The sequence below is a fragment of the Chiloscyllium plagiosum genome, unplaced genomic scaffold (assembly GCF_037043375.1).
Source record: "Chiloscyllium plagiosum isolate Xiang-an unplaced genomic scaffold, Cpla_swu_hap1 HiC_scaffold_51, whole genome shotgun sequence".
NCBI classification, from domain to species: Eukaryota; Metazoa; Chordata; class Chondrichthyes; order Orectolobiformes; family Hemiscylliidae; genus Chiloscyllium; species Chiloscyllium plagiosum.
Genome location: NW_028270189.1, coordinates 9,142,695 through 9,160,074, shown reverse-complemented (window position 1 = coordinate 9,160,074; position 17,380 = coordinate 9,142,695). Strand labels below are relative to the sequence as shown.

At 45.9% G+C, this 17,380-nt stretch overlaps 1 long non-coding RNA gene across 1 annotated transcript; it reads right to left on the bottom strand.

The window, feature by feature from the left end:
• Positions 1 to 207: 207 nt before the first annotated feature.
• LOC122547855 (uncharacterized) lies at positions 208 to 17,056 on the bottom strand. The gene is made up of 6 exons (XR_015755558.1): positions 16,949 to 17,056; positions 14,183 to 14,265; positions 11,498 to 11,605; positions 8,296 to 8,404; positions 4,090 to 4,196; positions 208 to 255 (listed from the first exon to the last, which is right to left on the bottom strand). It is a non-coding gene; the product is annotated as an uncharacterized LOC122547855 (long non-coding RNA).
• Positions 17,057 to 17,380: the final 324 nt, after the last annotated feature.

The following is a 17,380-nucleotide window of genomic DNA, read 5'->3' as shown; positions in this document are numbered from 1 at the left end:
AGTAGATAGGATAGTGAAGGCGGCAATTGGTTTCCTTGCCTTTTTTGGTCAGAGCATTGAGTGTAGCGGCTGGGAGGTCATATTGGGGCTGTACAGGACATTGATTTGGCAACTCTTGTCATATTCCATGCAATTCTGGTCTCCTTCCTATCAGATGGATGTTCTCAAACTTGAAAGGGGTCAGAAAAGAAGTAGAGGATGTTGCCAGGGTTGGATAGGCTGTTTGCCCTGGAGCGTCAGAGGCTGAACGGTGACCTGAAAGAGATTTTTAAAATCAGGCCGGGCATGGATAGGGTAAATAGACAAGATATTTTCCCTGCGGAGGGGAGAGTACAGAACTAGGGGACTGGGAAGGGAGGGTAGGCAGAGAGGGGGTGGGCGGAGGGTCAGAGAGGGTCGATGGATCGAGAGGGTTGGGACAGAAATGGGTGGGGACAGAGGGGGGAATAGAGAGAGGAGGCACAGAAATGGATGGGGACAGAAAGCGGGATTAGAGAGGAGGGGAACAGACAGGGCGATCAGAGGGGGCAACCGACGGTTGGGGGGGCGACCGACAAAGAGGGGGAACAGACTGAGGGGGGGGCAACCGATGGAGGGGGGGGAAGAAGACGGGTGTGCGACCGACAGGGGGGCGACTGACAGAGGTGGGACAGACCGAGGGGGCAAAAGATGGGGGGACAGACCGACAGATTGTGGGACAGACCAACGGGGGAGGGGCGACCGACGAGGTGGGGGACGACAAAGGACTGACCGACAGAGGGGGGGAACCATACAGATTGGGGGGAGAAGGGGTAATAGAGAGGGGGAAGATGGAGAGTTATTTTATAGATCTACAACTCAACCCTGTTCGTGTTATCTCCTCCTCACCTTAATTTCCTCTGAAGGGCTCAGAACAACTGCATAGTTCCTGGAAAGTGGAGTTTCAGGGAGATCAGGTGCTGAATGTGGCATTTGGGACACTGACCTTTAATGGAATGTGCTGGTCAATAAATGGACTCTGGTTTGATTCCACTGTCTGTGTGGTATTTGCACATTCTCCCCGTGTGTCTGCGTGGGCTTCCTCTGGGTGCTCTTAATTTCCTCCCACAATTCCAAAGACATGCCCTTTAGATGGATTAGCTTTGGGTAATGGTAGGTTACAGAGTTAGGGTGGAATACTGTTCCGATGTTTGGTATGGTCTCATGGGCAGAAAGGCCTGCTTCCACACTGTGGGGATTCTGTCACTGAGTATAGGGGTTAGGAGGTCACGTTGTGGCTGAGTAGGGCATTGGTGAGGCCAGTTTTAGGATATTGCATTCAATTGTGGTCTCCCCGATTTCAGAAAGATGTTATCAGAATAGGACTCAACCTCTTAATGACAAGTTCCTGGGAAGTGTTGACAAACATACAGACCACGTAGTGTAGGTTGATTGTTCCTTGAAAGTGTGGTTGAAGGTAGACAGGTCGATGAAGGTGGTGTGCTGTATGCTAGCTGTTATAGGGCAGTGCATTGAGGATAGGAGTTGGGAGATCATGTTTCGGTTGTACAGTTTATTGGCTCGGCCACTTTTGGAATCCCCAGACTCCAATTCCAGTCTCCCTGTTACAGGAAACATGTTGGGAAACTTGCAAGAGTTCAGCGAAGTTTTACCTTGTGGTGCCAGTATTGGAACATTTGAACCATAGGAAGAGGCTGAAGAGGCTGAGGCTATTTCTCTGCAGCACGGGACACTTTAGGTGGCTTTATCGAACTTTATAAAATTATGAGGAGCAATGATAGGGTGACTAGTCATGATTTCTTTTTTCCCAGGGTAGGGGAGACTAAACAAATGTGAATCTTTTTTCCAATGTGGAAATGACAAATTCTAGAGGAGAGATGGCAAGTTTAAAGGATGTGAAAACCGAAACAACTGAAGATGCTGGAAACCAGGAAGAGAAACAGAAGTTTCTGGAAAAAGCTTAGCAGGTCTAACAGCAGGTGCGAAAATAAATTAGAATTAACGTATCTGAGGAAGGGTGACCAGACCAGAAACTTTAACTGATTTTCATTCACAGATGCTGCATGACCTGCTGAGCATTTCCAACAACATCTGTGCAAGTTGAAAGGAAGTTGTTTGGAGGATATACCTGAGAGGAACTTTATAAAGTGCGAGTCAGACCACATCTGGAGAAATGACAGAAGTTTTGGTCCCTTTATTTAAGGAAATACATCATTTCATCAGAGGCATTTCACAGAAAATTGACTGGGATGATCCCTGGTTTGCAGGAATTATTTTTTAAGAAAAGACTGAAGAAGTTGGGACTCTACTCACTGGATTTGGGAGGAATGAGAGGGGATCTCATTGTAACCTGCAGGATACTTAAGGAGTTTGACAGGGTAAATACTGAGTGGATTAGATTAGATTCGATTACTTACAGTGTGGAAACAGGCCCTTCGGCCCAACAAGTCCACACTGCCCCGCCGAAGCGCAACCCACCCATACTCCTATATTTACCCCTTACCTAACACTACGGGCAATTTAGCATGGCCAATTCACCTGACCTGCACATCTTTGCACTGTGGGAGGAAACCGGAGCACCCGGAGGAAACCCACGCAGACACGGGGAGAACGTGCAAACTCCACACAGTCAGTCGCCTGAGGCGGGAATTGAACCCGGGTCTCTGGCGCTGTAAGGCAGCAGTGCTAACCACTGTGCCACCGTGTGATGTTTCCCATCATGCGGGAGTCTGGAACCAGATTCTGAGTCAGTCACGGAATCATGGGTTCTGTTTTGGATTCGTCAAGTTTAAGGCAACACCAACACGAATCAGGGGTTTCATTAGCAATGGAGCTGGAATGAGGTGGAGATCAGCAACATTTTAAGAGATTGGAATTCGTGGTGTTTGTGACTGTGTAGGTGTCTGATCAGAAGGTCTCCTTGGGGTCAGATATGAGAGCAATATTGTGAAGAGTGCAGTTCTGCCTCAGACAGTTCCCAGGGAGAGGGAGGGGCTCAGCAGTAAGGGAAAGTAATTTGTAATAGCAACTGAAGGCAATGGGTTTAATCATTGCAACGGTCCGTTGTAGGAAATTGCAGCCAATCGCGTAGTGGCAGTGTGATGAGCAGTTTGATAACTCAGTAATGGAGAGGGATAATGGGGAGGGAGAGCTGGGCATTGTCAGTGTACATGTGAAACCTAACACGGTGCTTTTGGACGATGTCACCTCCTGGCAGTGTGTCGGTGAGAAACAGAACGGACCAAGGCGAGATCCTTGAGGGACATCAAATATAAGGAATTCAGAAAGGAAAGGGAGAGTCGAGATGGAGCAGGTTTTCCAACAACGGTGGGGTCAAATATTAGTTTGTAGCAGAATGTGAGAGAAGGACATAACCAGAAAAAAACAGACAGGTAGAACAAGGAACAATATGTGATTTGGTGAGGGGGAGTGATGAGGAGGAGGAGCAGTCCAACTCCAAAAGCACTATTTCTACATTAGTGACATCACCCAACTCCACCCTAGTCTCAGCTCATTGACCGAAATACTCGTCCATCCCTGTGTTATCTCCAGACTTCATTATCCAAACACTCCTGGCCAGCCTCCCATATTCAACTTACATGTAATCTCAAGAGCATCTAAAACCCTCCTGCCCAAGTGTTCACTTGTATCAAAACTTGTTGATCCATCAAAAGGCTCCTATTAACAAGCAACAATTTAAAATTCTCACCCTTGATGTAATTCCTGGCTGTGAACACCCCTGTCTCCCAGCACCACACAACCTGTGAGACCCCGACAACTCATTTTCTTTCAGACTCCCAACGATGTGTTTATTCATTGCTTCAACTGTCCAGCTGTTTCTACTGTTGCCAAGGCAACACGATCTGGAATTCCCACCCTAACCCCCTCAGACCTGCTTTCCTCCTTTGAGGTATTCCTGAAAACCTGCTTATTTGGCAATTCTTTTGATCACCTGACCTAATATCCCCATCTGTGGCCTTATGTCAGAAGTTCTCAATAGTATTTCTGTGGAATTATAAACATGATAATAAAAAAAAAACTGTTGTTGATTTGCACATACATTGTCAACTCTTCCCTGTCGCTGAGTGAATAATCTATAACAGCTCTTACCCAACCACATTGTGGGAGCACCTTCACCACACGAATTGCAGCTGTACAAGGAATTCAAACATCACCTTCTCCACAGGCAATGGGGCTTTGGCACTGATCAATGGTATCTGTGGAGGGAGAAACACAGTTGATATTTCAGGGAGTGCAAAATGCATTATAGGGAGGGAAAATGGTGCAGAATTTGGATTTTGAAATTTGTGTTTTACAATGTGCACTAAGTTCCATAAAACCTCTCATCCCATACCATGAAAACTTCCTCCTCTTCCTGGTCAATGTGTCTTTCCTTTCCCCTGCCCTTCACCTTCACACATTGCCTATACCTTGGTCACAACAACACTGTGCTGTCAGTGAAATTTATCATGTGGTTGAGTATTGTCCCGCCCTTCATTCACTCCGATTGGTTGAACGACCAACTAGCAACTCTCGCCCCCGTTCCCCCACTCTTACTGTGGAAGGGGCACCAGATCTTAAACTTTAACTCTGATTTCTCTTCACAGGTACTGCCAGACCTGCTGAGCTTTTCCAGAACCTCCTGGTTGTTGTTTCTGATTTACAGCATCCGCAGTTCTTTCGGTTTTAATTTACCGGGAGATTGTAACTCAGGTCCAACAGCATCTGTCCCAGTCTCTGTAATCTCTCCCAACCCCAAACAGTGACACTGCACCCGCACAGCTCATGGACATGTGTTGTCTTGCTGGCCACACCCCTCATTCAATCCCATTGGCTGCAGGACCACACAGACTCTCCTCTCATTGGTCTGGAGCTGCCGTCAATCAGCCGGACACCATTGTGATGAGAGTGGAGGGCTAATCCCTCTCTCTGCCTTGGGATGAGCTTCATCATTCGCAGTGAATGGGACAGTATCCCAGAGCACAGGGGGTGGGGGCTATTTAGCCCATTGGGGCAGTACTCTCTCCCTCTGGAGATGCTGCAAATCTGTCCCATGTCCCCTCCCATGTGCCCACAGCCCCCCAAATCTTTCCTTAAAAAGTAAAATCCCAAGTCTGTTTCAGAATACCTGCTGAATCTGTGTTAATCAGACTGTTCCAGATGCTCAGGACTTTGAGTAAAATAGTGTTCACATTTTCACCTTGTATTATTTGCCAATTACTTGAAAGTAGTTACTAAACATTGTGACAGTGTTAACAATTCCTCTCTCTCTCTGCAAATTCAAGACCTTGGAACCAAATCTGCACTGATCGAAATCACTGTTTCACCTTCTCAGCTCCAAGGATAATTATCTGTGCTTCAGCTAGCTCTCCACACAATAGAGGAATACATCTTAATTTATTAAGATCAAAGAAATAGACCTTCGGTCCAATTCGTCTGTGCCAACAAGGAATCCTAAACTAATGGATTCCCATTTACCATCTATTGGCCTGCATCCATCAAAACCCTTCCTATTCATGTACCCAATTGGAAGCCTTTTAAATGTTGTGATTTTATCAGTCTCCACTACTTCATCTGGTAGCTCCTCCCATACACACACCACACTCAGCTTGAAAACGTTGCCACTTAGATCCCTTTTAAATCTTTGCCCTCTCAACTTCAACTCATGTGCTCTAGTTTTGGACCCACCTAACCTGAGGAAATAGGACTCCGGCTGCTCACCTTATCCACGCCCCTCGTGATTTTATAAATCTCCATGAAGTCACCTCTCAGTCTTTGACTCTCCAGAGAAAATAGCCCCAGCCTATTCAGCCTCTCCCTGTAGCCCAAATCCTCCAATCCTGGCAACGTTTTTGTAAATCTCGTCCAAACCTTTTCAAGTTTCACAACATCCTTCCCAGAACAGGGAAATTCAAACTGAAAACAGAATTCCAAATGTGGCTTAATCAACGTCCTGTACAGCCACAGTATGACGTCCGAGCTTCTGTATTCAATGCATTGACCAATAACGGAGTGTGTTAATGGAGTCCCATTTGCCAGCGGTTCACCCTTATCCCTCTAAAACCTTCCTCTTCATATACACAATCAAATGCCTTTTAAATGCTGCAATTGTACTAGCCACCACCCCTTCCTCTGGCAGTTCATTCCATACTTGCAATGCCCTCAACATGAATAAGATGCCCCTTAGATCCCTTTTAAATCTTTTCCCTCTCACTTTAAGCCTGTACCCTCTAGTTCTGGACCCACCGAACTTGGGAAAAAGTCCCTGACTGCTTACCTTATCCATGCCCTTCATGATTTTATAAGATCACCTCTCAGCCTCCAACTCTCCAGGGAAAATAGTCCCAGTGTATTCAGCTTTTTCCAATAGCTCAAACCGTCCAACCCTGGCAAAATCCTTGCAAATATTTTCTGAACACTTTCAAGTTTCTCAACATTATTCCAAGAACGGGGAGATTGGAACTGAAAACAGAATTCCAGACGGGCTTTAATCAGTGCCCTGTCTTGCCACAATATGACGTCACAACAGCTGCATTCAATGCATTGACCAATTGGGGGGGGGGGGGGTACCAAGTGCTGCAATCACTCCCTTGCCTACCTGTGACTCTACTTTCAAGGAACTATAAACCTGCACTCCAAGGTCTCTTTGTTCAGCAATGTTCCCCAGGACTTTACCATTAAGTGTATAAGTCCTGCCCTGATTTGCCTTTCCAAAACACAACAGCTCACATTTATCTAAATTGAACTCCGTCTGCCATTCCTCGCCCCCGTGGCCTATCTTATCAAGATCCTGCTGTATTCTGAACTAACCTTCTTCACTGTCCACGACACCTCCAATTTTGGTGTCTTCTGTAAAGCTACTGACCATACCTCATATATTCACATCCAAGTCATTTATTTAAGGGCTCAATATCCATCCTTGCAGCACATTGCTCCTCACAGGCCTCGAGTCCGCAAGACAACCGTCCATCATCATCCTCTGTCTCCTACCTTCAAGGCAGTTTTGTAATGGCTTGCTCTCCCTGCATGCCATGTTATCTAACCCTGCTAACCAGTCTGCTTTGTGGACCCTTGTTGAATGTCCATATAAACAACGTTCACCGCCTGGCTTCATCAATTTTCTTTGCCACTTCAAAACATTCAGTCAAGTTAGTGAGACACAATTGTGCACGTACAAAGCCACATTGACTCTCCCTGTCATTCCTTACCTTCCCAAAATAGATGGATATCCTGTCCCTCAGAATCCCTTCCAACAACTTGCCTGCCACTGACTTCAGGCTCACTGTTCTCTTGTTCCATGGCCTTTCCTTACCACCTTTTTAAAAATAATGGCACCTCACCTGTCGCTATCAACGATACAAATACCTCAGGAGAGGCCCAACAATCACTTCATTAGATTTCCAGAAAGTTCCAGAATACACCTGATCATTTTCCAGGGCTTTATCCACCTAGATGCGATTTAAGACATCTAGTACCACCTCCTCTGTAACATGGATACTTTTCAAGTTATCACTGTTTATTTCTCCAAACTCTCGAGCTTCCATATACGTCTCCAGTAAAAATGAAGTGAAATATTTGCATATCTTTCGCACCCCCTGTGGTTCCATAGACAGTCTTGTTGACCTTTAAGGGGTCCTATTCTCTGGTCCAGTTAATCTTTTGTCTGTGATATATTTGTTTAATCTCTTTGGATTCTATTCCAGGACATCTGAGAAAGGCCTACTTCACCTCCCTCTGACATCTGTCCAAGTTCCCAAAAGGATCTTTTCACATCAGGCAGAGATTTGCCTGCACATCCCAAAACCTCATATACTGCATCTAGACGCTATGGGAAGAAGGGCTTATGCCCGAACCGTTGATTCTCCTGTTCCTTGGATGCTGCCTGACCTGCTGCGCTTTCCAGCAACACATTTTCAGCACTGGGGAGAATGTGCCAACTCCAACAAAGACAGTTGCCCGAGGCTGGAATCAAACCCAGGTCCCTGGTGCTGAGGAAGCAGTGCTAACCACTGAGCCACAATACTCTGGGATCTTTGGTGCTGATGCGCTGCCCCACTGATACCTCAGTCACTCACCCTGCCTCATTTCCTAAGAGGCAGTGATGACGGAGTGAAATTATCGCTAGACAGTTAATCCAGAGACCCAGATAAGGTTCTGGGGACCCGGGTTTGAATCCCATCACGGCAGATTTTGGAACGTGAATTCAATAAATATCTGGAAAAAATAATCTAGTGACGACAAGGATTCCACTGTCAATTGTTGGAAAACCCATCTGGTTCACTAATGACCTTTAGGGAAGGAAAATGCCATCCTTACCTGGTCTGGTCTGCATGGGACTCCAGACCTATAGCAACGTGGTTGACTCTTAACTGCCCTCTGGGTAAACGCAGCAATAAATGCTGGCCGAGCCAGTGACAGCCTTATCCTGTGAATGAATAAAGAAAACAGATCAGGTTTTGTTCCTTCTCTAGTAGGTACATCCTACAAACTGATTCTGAAATGTTCTCGTACACACTGAACAAATACCTTTCCATCCAAGCCCTTAACACTACAGCACTCCGAGGCTATGTTGGTAAATTTAAAACCCCTTATCATTGCATCCATAATATTCTTACAGATAACTGAGGTCTCCTGGTAAAATTGTGTCTCAATTCCCCGCTGACTATTGGGAGAGAGTCTATAATACAATCCCATTAAGATGGTCATCCCTTTCTTATTTCTCAGTACCAACCAAATAACTTGCCTGGATGTACTCCCAGGAATATCCTCCCAAAGCCCAGCCATAATGTTATCCCTAATCAAAACACCTCTCCCCCTGCTCTGTTGCCCCCTTTCTATCCTTGCTATAGCATCTATATCCTGGAACATGAAGCTGCCAGTCCTATCCATCCCTGAGTGAAGCCTCTGTAATTGCTGTAATATCCCAGTGCCATGTTCAAAACCATATCCTGAGCCCACCTCCCTGACTTGTAAGGCCTCTTGCACTGAAATAAATGCAGTGCAACTGGTCCGTCGCACCTCATTCTGTGACTTGCTCTTGCCTGCCTTGACAGTCTGACTGGTGAACAGTACCAGCCTCAGACTCACCTCTTTTCTCACTATCTCTTTAGGATTACCCCGACTCCCTCACTGGTTTAATGCCTCCCGAGTGGCACTAGCAAATCTCCCTGCTCGTCAGGACCCCATGCTTTCCCCTTCCTATGCCATTGGTACCAATGTACAATGACCTCCCACTGGTTATTTTCCCTTTTGAAAATACTCTGCTCCCTCAGAGACATCCTTGACACTGGCACCAGGGCAGCACCACCCCATTCTGATGTCTCACTGTCAGCTGCAGAAATAGCAGACTGTGCCACTGACGAGAGAGTCCCCTATCACCATCGATCGTGTGGAACTGGATATACCTCATATTATGTTAAAAGCCAGTCTCAGTACCAGTAACTTGACTGTCAGTGCTACATTCCCCTGAAAGTCTATGACCACCTACATTTTCCAATACAGTATACTTGTCTGAGATGGGGATAGCCACAGGAGGCTCCTGCAGTACCGACCTACCCCTCCTAGCTTTCCTGGCCGTAACCCATCTACCTGACTGTATCTGCAGTATCCTGCATTCCTGACACTGCCACCTATAACACCCCCCGGCTCCTGTCAATTCCTCACTGCCTTTAATCACTCCTCCACCAATCCATGCGATCCAAAAGGATTTGCAATCACACTTGCTACAGATATAATCATCAGGATCATTGAAACTCTCCCTAATCTCCCACATCCGACAGGAAAAGCACGCCACTCTACAACAGGCCATCTCTCCGCCTTAACAATCTACAGACCGAAACAAAGACACAGTTTTACTGCTCGAAAAATACTGCCCGAGAATAACTTAATGCTTATGTTTCATATCTTAAACATTTAATCAAGAGACCCTAAGACATTAAAAAGAAATCCTCACCTTACTCACTATTGTAGATTGAATAAAATAAAACCGACTAAGATTGATATTTGAAGAGACTGAAACTCACTGAGCTGATCCCCGGCTCGGAGTACTTCCAAGGGCGAGGCCTCTCGGAGGGCAGCTGTGAAATGTCACTGTTTCTCTTCTCTGCCCACTCCATTTCCAGAGAAGTTTTTACCTTCACAGCAAGTCAGCTCAGAGAGGTCACTGCTTGGTTTTACTCACTGGGGGTTACCTTTGCTGCCCAGACCAGTATTTATTGGCCACCTTTACTTGTCTTGGAGAAAGTGGTGGTTAACTGCCTCCCTGAAATGCTGCAGTCCATGTACACCACAGTGATGTTTGGGAAACAGTTACCCTCTGGCCCCACAACCCTCCCTGTCTCTGTAATCCCCCTCCGGCTTCAGAAATTACATGTCCGTGGCATAAGATTTTTATTTGGATTCATTTTTGTTTAATAATCCCCCCCCAAAAAAGTGAAATATTTGGCCCCAAACAAATTTCTGTTGATTGACCTTTCGGAAAGGCTGACACATGGACGTTGCAGTATTTTATCTCACATTGTACACCTCGAATGATGGAACTTCTTTTAAACATTGCCTCCCTTTTAGCAATGGCTTAATGGTAGATGAGTGACATGTGCAATGTTCCGAGGATTAGAAATAGAATCCCAACATGGCTGATGGTGGCATCGGAATTGAATACAATCTAGAATGAAAAGGCGAATGATGACCATGAAACTATTGTCGATTGTTAGAAACCCATCTGGTTCACTAATGTCCTGTCGGGAAGGAAACGGTCATCCTCACCTGATCTGGCCAACATGTGACTCCAGACCCACAGCAATGTGGTTAACTCAACTGCCCTCAGGAAAAATACTTTAAAAACTGTTAACAAATATTCCGCAGGTATCACTTAAAAACTGGCTGTTCACATTGGGACCATGTGAATATCTGAACAGCCTGAACTAAAACTGAGGTTCAGCTTCACCTTCTCCCTGTCTCACATCAGTCTGTTTACACCCAACTCCAGAACACTCTCATTGAGCCAAGCAGCCCTCACAGTTGCAGCCCTGACATCTTCATTGTCTGCTCATACCTACATTGCCCTCAGCCTCCTGTACTGTTCCAATGCATCTCAATGGGAGCTCAGGAACAGCACCTCATCTTTCAATTCAGCCCTTTGTAACCACAGAGTCAACATGGACGTCAGCAGTTTCTGAATGAACAGACAGTTGTCAGAAGCTGGAACATTCCACCTGAAAAGGTACTGGAATTTGAGTCCAAAAGGATTTTTAATGGGAAGTTTGCAGGTAATTGAAAACATGTAGTTTACATGTTAGCATCATGAAGTGGGTGGTTGGGTCTAAATCTGAGAGTTCTTACAAAGAGATGAGGTGTAATTTGGATAAATCTGTGCTCCCTCTCAGGCCAATATCTCCTTCCTCAGCTGCAGGGCCCAGAACAGAGCACACACCCAAAGGGTGATCCAACCACGAATTTGTACATCTTTCTGCTTAACAAAAATATTGGAGATATCTTCCCACAAACAGAACAGACAAACCTTTCTCCTTCCACAGTTAAATGCCAATGATATTCAGATCCTGATGACTCCATTGACTGTAAAAACGTGCTTTTGAGATCCCAGCCTCAATTATTCTGATTTAATATCCTATGAAATGAATTCACAAAACAAAACTCACAGTCAGTACAGGAAGAATATAAAGACATACTTTTTTCTTGGTATGTGCTTGATGTGTAAATGCCTCTCTTCAAGTTGCACGCCTCCCCCCACCCATCATAGGAAGGGGACATGCACATGCGCTTCACTGTTCCTTACCCCCAATAAAAATGGCGGCCATATCCCAGGACCTATCACCGCCTGAGGGCCGCAGCCATTTTCCCATCTGCTGCAAACGTGGGATTAAGAGTTTCTAATTCAGATTTACGAACCACACAGAGTGTAATTAAAACTTCCCAGTCTAAAGTGACTCATTATCTCCCTGTCTCTGAGGCCACTCTCCCCTTCCCTGTTTGCGTCTCCCACATTCACCAATGGCCGAGTCACGTGGCACTGCATCGGCTGGGTTACTGGTGACGTGTCATCCCACTGGCCACGCCCCTCATTCACTCCCATTGTTTGGATGACCAGCTGGTTCCACTTGGTCCACCAGTCCCACCACCTTTTCCTATTGGTCCGAAGCTGCCATCAATCAGCTGGCACTCATTGTGAGGTCAGTGGTGGTATCCTCCCCCTGCCTGAATCACACCCAGAAGGTGTATGGATGGTGTCAATCAGGAACAACAAGCAGAAGGTGCTGGGAAAGCTCAGCACGTCTGGCAGCATCTGGGAACAGAAATCTGTCCAGTGGCTCTTCCTCGGATCCGATGGGAACTGGGAAAATTAGAATCTTGACAGCATGGAAACAGGTAATCGGCCCAAAATGTCCACAGAGTCCCTCCGAAGGGTATCCCACCCAGACCCATTCCCCTACCCTACTACTGTATATTTCTCCTAAGTAATGCACCTAACCTACACATCCCTGAATATTATGGGAAATTTAGCTTGGCCAATTCAACTAACCTGCAGATCTTTGTATTGCAGGAGATAGGGGTTAAAGTGTAAAAAACAGGGAGGGACAGAACCCAAAGAGAGACTGGAACATTTGGAACGAAAAATGAGTGGATTACGATCTGGCTGGGAGGGTGCACAGCTGTTAATGGAGGGGACAGGAACCTGTGTCTGACAGCATCTCAGTGGAGGTGGCCGAAATGGCAACTGATGATCTACGTTCTGCTGCAAAAACAGACCCCGAGCTTCCAGCTGCCTGCCACTTTAAACACACGAGCCTGTTCCCTGGCCAACATCTCTATCTCATGCTTATTGCTGTGTCCCAGTGAAGCCAGAACGTACCAAATGGCCCCAAATTTCGAGGACTGCAATTTCCCCTCCCATGTGGTCAATACCATCCAATGTATCTCCCCCACTTCCTGCACCTCTGCCTTTGAAACCCACATCTCCAACTGCATCTCCAACTCCAACTGCAAGGAGAGAACCCCCCCTCCACCAAGTCCTTACCTTCCACCCAGATACAACACATCATCTTCTATAATTTCCACCAGCTACAATCAGACTGCACCACCAGATTCTTCAGGGGTTTGATCGAATAAATACTGATGTGTCTGAGGGTAAATACTGAGTGGGGGGGGGGGGGTCTGAAACCAGATTCTGAGCCAGTCACAGAATCAAGGGTTCTGCTTTGGGTTCGTCAAGTTTAAGGCAACACAGACACGGGTAAGGGGTTTCAGTAGCAATGCAGCCGGGATGAGGGGGAGATAAGCAACGGTTTAGAGATTGGAATTCCTGGTGTTTGGGATTGTGTAAATGTCTAATCAGAAGGTCAGCTTCGCGTCAGATATGACAGCAGTATTGTGATGAGTCTAGTTCTGCTGCAAGGTTCCCAGTGAGAGGGAAAGGCTCAGCAGTTAGGGAAAGGATCTTGTTAGGCAACGGGTTTAACCATTACAATGTTTTATTGGAGGAAACTGCACCTAATCGAGTAGTGGGAGCGTGGTAAGCAGTTTGATAACTGAGTAACAGTGGAGTAATGGAGAGGGATGATGGGGAGGGAGAGCTGGGCATCGTCAGTGTACATGTGAAACCCAACATGGTACTTTTGCACAATGTCACCTCCTGGCAGGATGTAGGTGTGATACAGGAGGGGCCAAGGATAGATCCACGAGGGACACCAAATGCAAGGAATTCAGAAAGGAAAGGGAGAGTGGAGATGGAGCAGGGTTTTCCAACAACCGTGAGGTCAAATGTCAGTTTTTTCACAGAATGGGTGAGAAGGACCATAACCAGAAAAGATAGAACAAGAAACAATGTCAGTGAATCGGTGAGGGGGACTGATGAGGAGGAGGAGAAAAGAGAGTTGGAAAGTCTATGGTTTAGTGAGATGAGGGTAAAGGGTCAAGATGAGCTCTGATAAGGCTTGACATGAGATGAGATTGGAGAAAGATGGAGGTTTGGACAAAAACCGGGAACACCACGTGAGGCAGTTTGACTCAGTGGGCTAGTGGGAGGGAGGGAAGCAGCAGATCGGCTTATCTCAGTCTTAGTGACAGAGAAATTCCATGAGCTCCAAACTCTTGTTGTTGGAGAGAAGGATGGAGGAGACAGGAGGATGGACAGTGTTTACAAAGAAACAAAACCTGGGTAAGTGATCTTTAAAGTGAGTGAACAAACCTAATGTATTTAAATTTTATCCAAAATATTAAAACAAACGACTGAAGTCCTGGTTCGAATCCCATCTTGGCAGATGGTGGAATCTGAATTCAAGAAAAAATAACTGGAATTAGGAATCTCCTGATCTCCATGGAATCATTGTCAATGGTGAAAAACATCCTGCCAACCTGACAGTGGCCCAGCCAGCTACTCACTGAAATAATCACTGCAAAGTTTCAACAAAGGAATGAAACTGGATGGACCACTCGGCATCGAACAAGGCACCATTTAATACAACCACAGAATCAGCCCTCTCAATGGTGCAATGATGAACATCTGGATTTTGATTCCAAAATGTGCAGAGCTGTCTCACAGACCAATCAAGGAACAGCCTGACATAGTCATACTCATGAAATCAACCCTCACAGACAATGACCAGACACCACCATCACCATCCCAAGATATTGAAATTGTGGTGATGGAAAAGCGCAACAGGTCAGGCAGCACCAGACTCTTGACTCTGATCTCCAGCGTCTGCAGTCTTCACTTTCTCCTGAAATCTCTGGATATGCCCTGCCCCACCGGCAGGACAGACCATGCAGAGGTGGTGGCATAGACAGAGAGGATTTGCCCCGGCGAGTACTCAGCATTGACTCCGGACACCAGGAAATCTCATGGCTCCTGCTGATTACCACATACTGTCCTCCCTTGGCTGATGGATCAGTTCTCCTTCATGTTGAACAACATTTGAAGGAAGCACTGAGGAATTACAATGGCGTCAAACGTACTCTGGGTGCAGGAATTCAATGTCCACAATCGAGACTAGCTCTGCAACAGAATTACTGACTGAGCTGGTCAGGTCCTAAAGGACATAGCTGTTCATCTAAGTCTGCAGCAGGTGGTGAGGGAACCAACAATAGAGAAAAACATACTTGATCTCATTGTTATGAATTGACCAGCTTCAGATACATCTGTGCATGACAGTATCAGTAAGAGTGACCATCACACATTCCTTTTGGAGACACAAGTCTTGGCTTAAAGTTGAGAAAAACCTCCATTGTGTTGAGTGACACTATCACCGTTCTAATTGGGACAGACTTTGAAGAGATGTAGGATCTCAAACTGGGTATCTCTGAGGCACTGTGGGACATCACCAGCAGCAGAACTGTACTCCAGCACAATCTGAAATCTCATGGGTTTGTAAATCCTGCTCTCACCCATCACAATTGACAGTAAAGGAGGGCATACCATGAGCAGCACCAGGCAGACCTAAAACTGAAGTGCCAACGTGGTGAAGCTACCAAACAGGACCATCTGCATAATCAAACAGCATCAGCAGCAAGCAACAGAGCTAAACGATCCCACAACCAATGGAACAGATCGGAGCTCTGCAGTTCTGCCACACCCAGTTGTGAACGGTGATGGACAATTAAACAACTCACTGGAGGAAGCATCACAGAAATCCCCTCCCTTACTGATAGAGGGGCCTCACGCATCCATGCACCAGATAAGATGACAGCACTTGCAGCAATCTGCAGCCAGAAGTGTAAAGTGAGATGATCCATCTCAGCCTTCTCCAGCAGTTTCCAACTTCACAGATGTGAGTTTTAAGCCAGTTCGATTCCGTTTGAATAACATCAAGAAATGGTTAAGTAGTGCAAAGGTTACGGGCCCTGCCAATATTCTGGCAATAATACTGATAGCTTGTGCTCCAGAACTTGCCACCCACCAAGCCAAGTACAGCTCCAGCACTGGCATCTACCGACAATGTAGAACATTGCCCAGGCATGTTCAACACAGTGCAATCCAACCCAGCCAAATTCCCTCTATCAGTCCACACTCGATCAGCAGTAAAGTGATGGAAGATGTCATCAACAGGGCTACCAAGCAGCAGCTGCTCAGCAACAGTCAGCTGAACGACACTCACTTTAGGCTCCACCAGGGCCACTCAGCTCCCGATTGTGTTACCGCCCTGATTCACAATCTGGCAACCAGCTGTATCCCAGAGGTGAGGTGAGTGTGATAACTCAGTCCCACTGCAAGACCACTATTTCTAGCTGATTCCACCCTTGTCTCAGCTCATATACTTTCATCCTCCATGTGTTATCTCCAGAATTCATTATCCAAACACACTCCTGCCAGCTTCCCACATTCAACCTCCCTGTAATCTCAAGAAAAACTAAATCTCTGCTGTCCAAGTACTCCCTCGTACCAAAACTTGTTGATCCATCAAAAGGCTCCTATTCATAATCAACAACATAGAGCCACAGAGATGTACAGCATGGAAACAGACCCTTCAATCCAACCCGTCCATGCCGACCAGATATTCCAACCCAATGTAGTCTCATCTGCCAGCATCTGGCCCACATCCCTCAATTTAAAATTCTCATTCTTGATTTAATTCCTGGTTGTGATCATCCCTAGCTCGCCGCATCACACATCCTCGAAGACCTCGACAACCCATTGTGTTCGAAATGATCTGTTAATTCATTATTTCACCTGTGTGGCTGCTTTTACAGTTGCCAAAGCAACATTTTCTGAAATTCGCAGCCAAAACCTCACAGGTCTGCTTTCCTCCTTTAAGACATTCCTCAAAGACTGCTTATTTGGCAATGCTTTTGGTCACCTGACCTAACATCATCAGTCTCTGACCTTATGCCTAAAGTTCCCAATAATATTTTTTGTGAAATTATAAGCATGATGATAAAACTACAAACTGTTCTTGATTTTGACATTATCTTCAAATCATCACTGTTGCTGTCATGAATACTCTGTAATGTCTCTTACCCAACCACATTGTGGGAGCACCTTCACCACACAAACTGCAGCTGTACAAGGAAGTCAAACATCACCCTCTCCACAAGCAACAGGGCTTTGGCATTGATCACTGGTATCTGTGGAAGGGGAAACACAGTTGATGTTTCAGGGAGTGCAAAACGGATTACAGGGAATGAAAATGGTGCAAAATTTGAAGTTAGAAATGGAAGGAAAATGCACTTGCTTATTGGAAAAAAGAATTCTTGACTGTCAAAGATTTTCCAGAAAAAATTAAGAAGCAGCACATGGTCAGGGGCTGGGCGGCAGTGAAACATTAACTTACAAAAATGTATGTAATAGTAAAATACTAAACAGTCCAAATATACACCCCTTTTTCGAGACTGAGGAAGCTAGATATTGACAAATGGGTCATGAGGGAGCCCAGAGATGAAGCAGAACAGT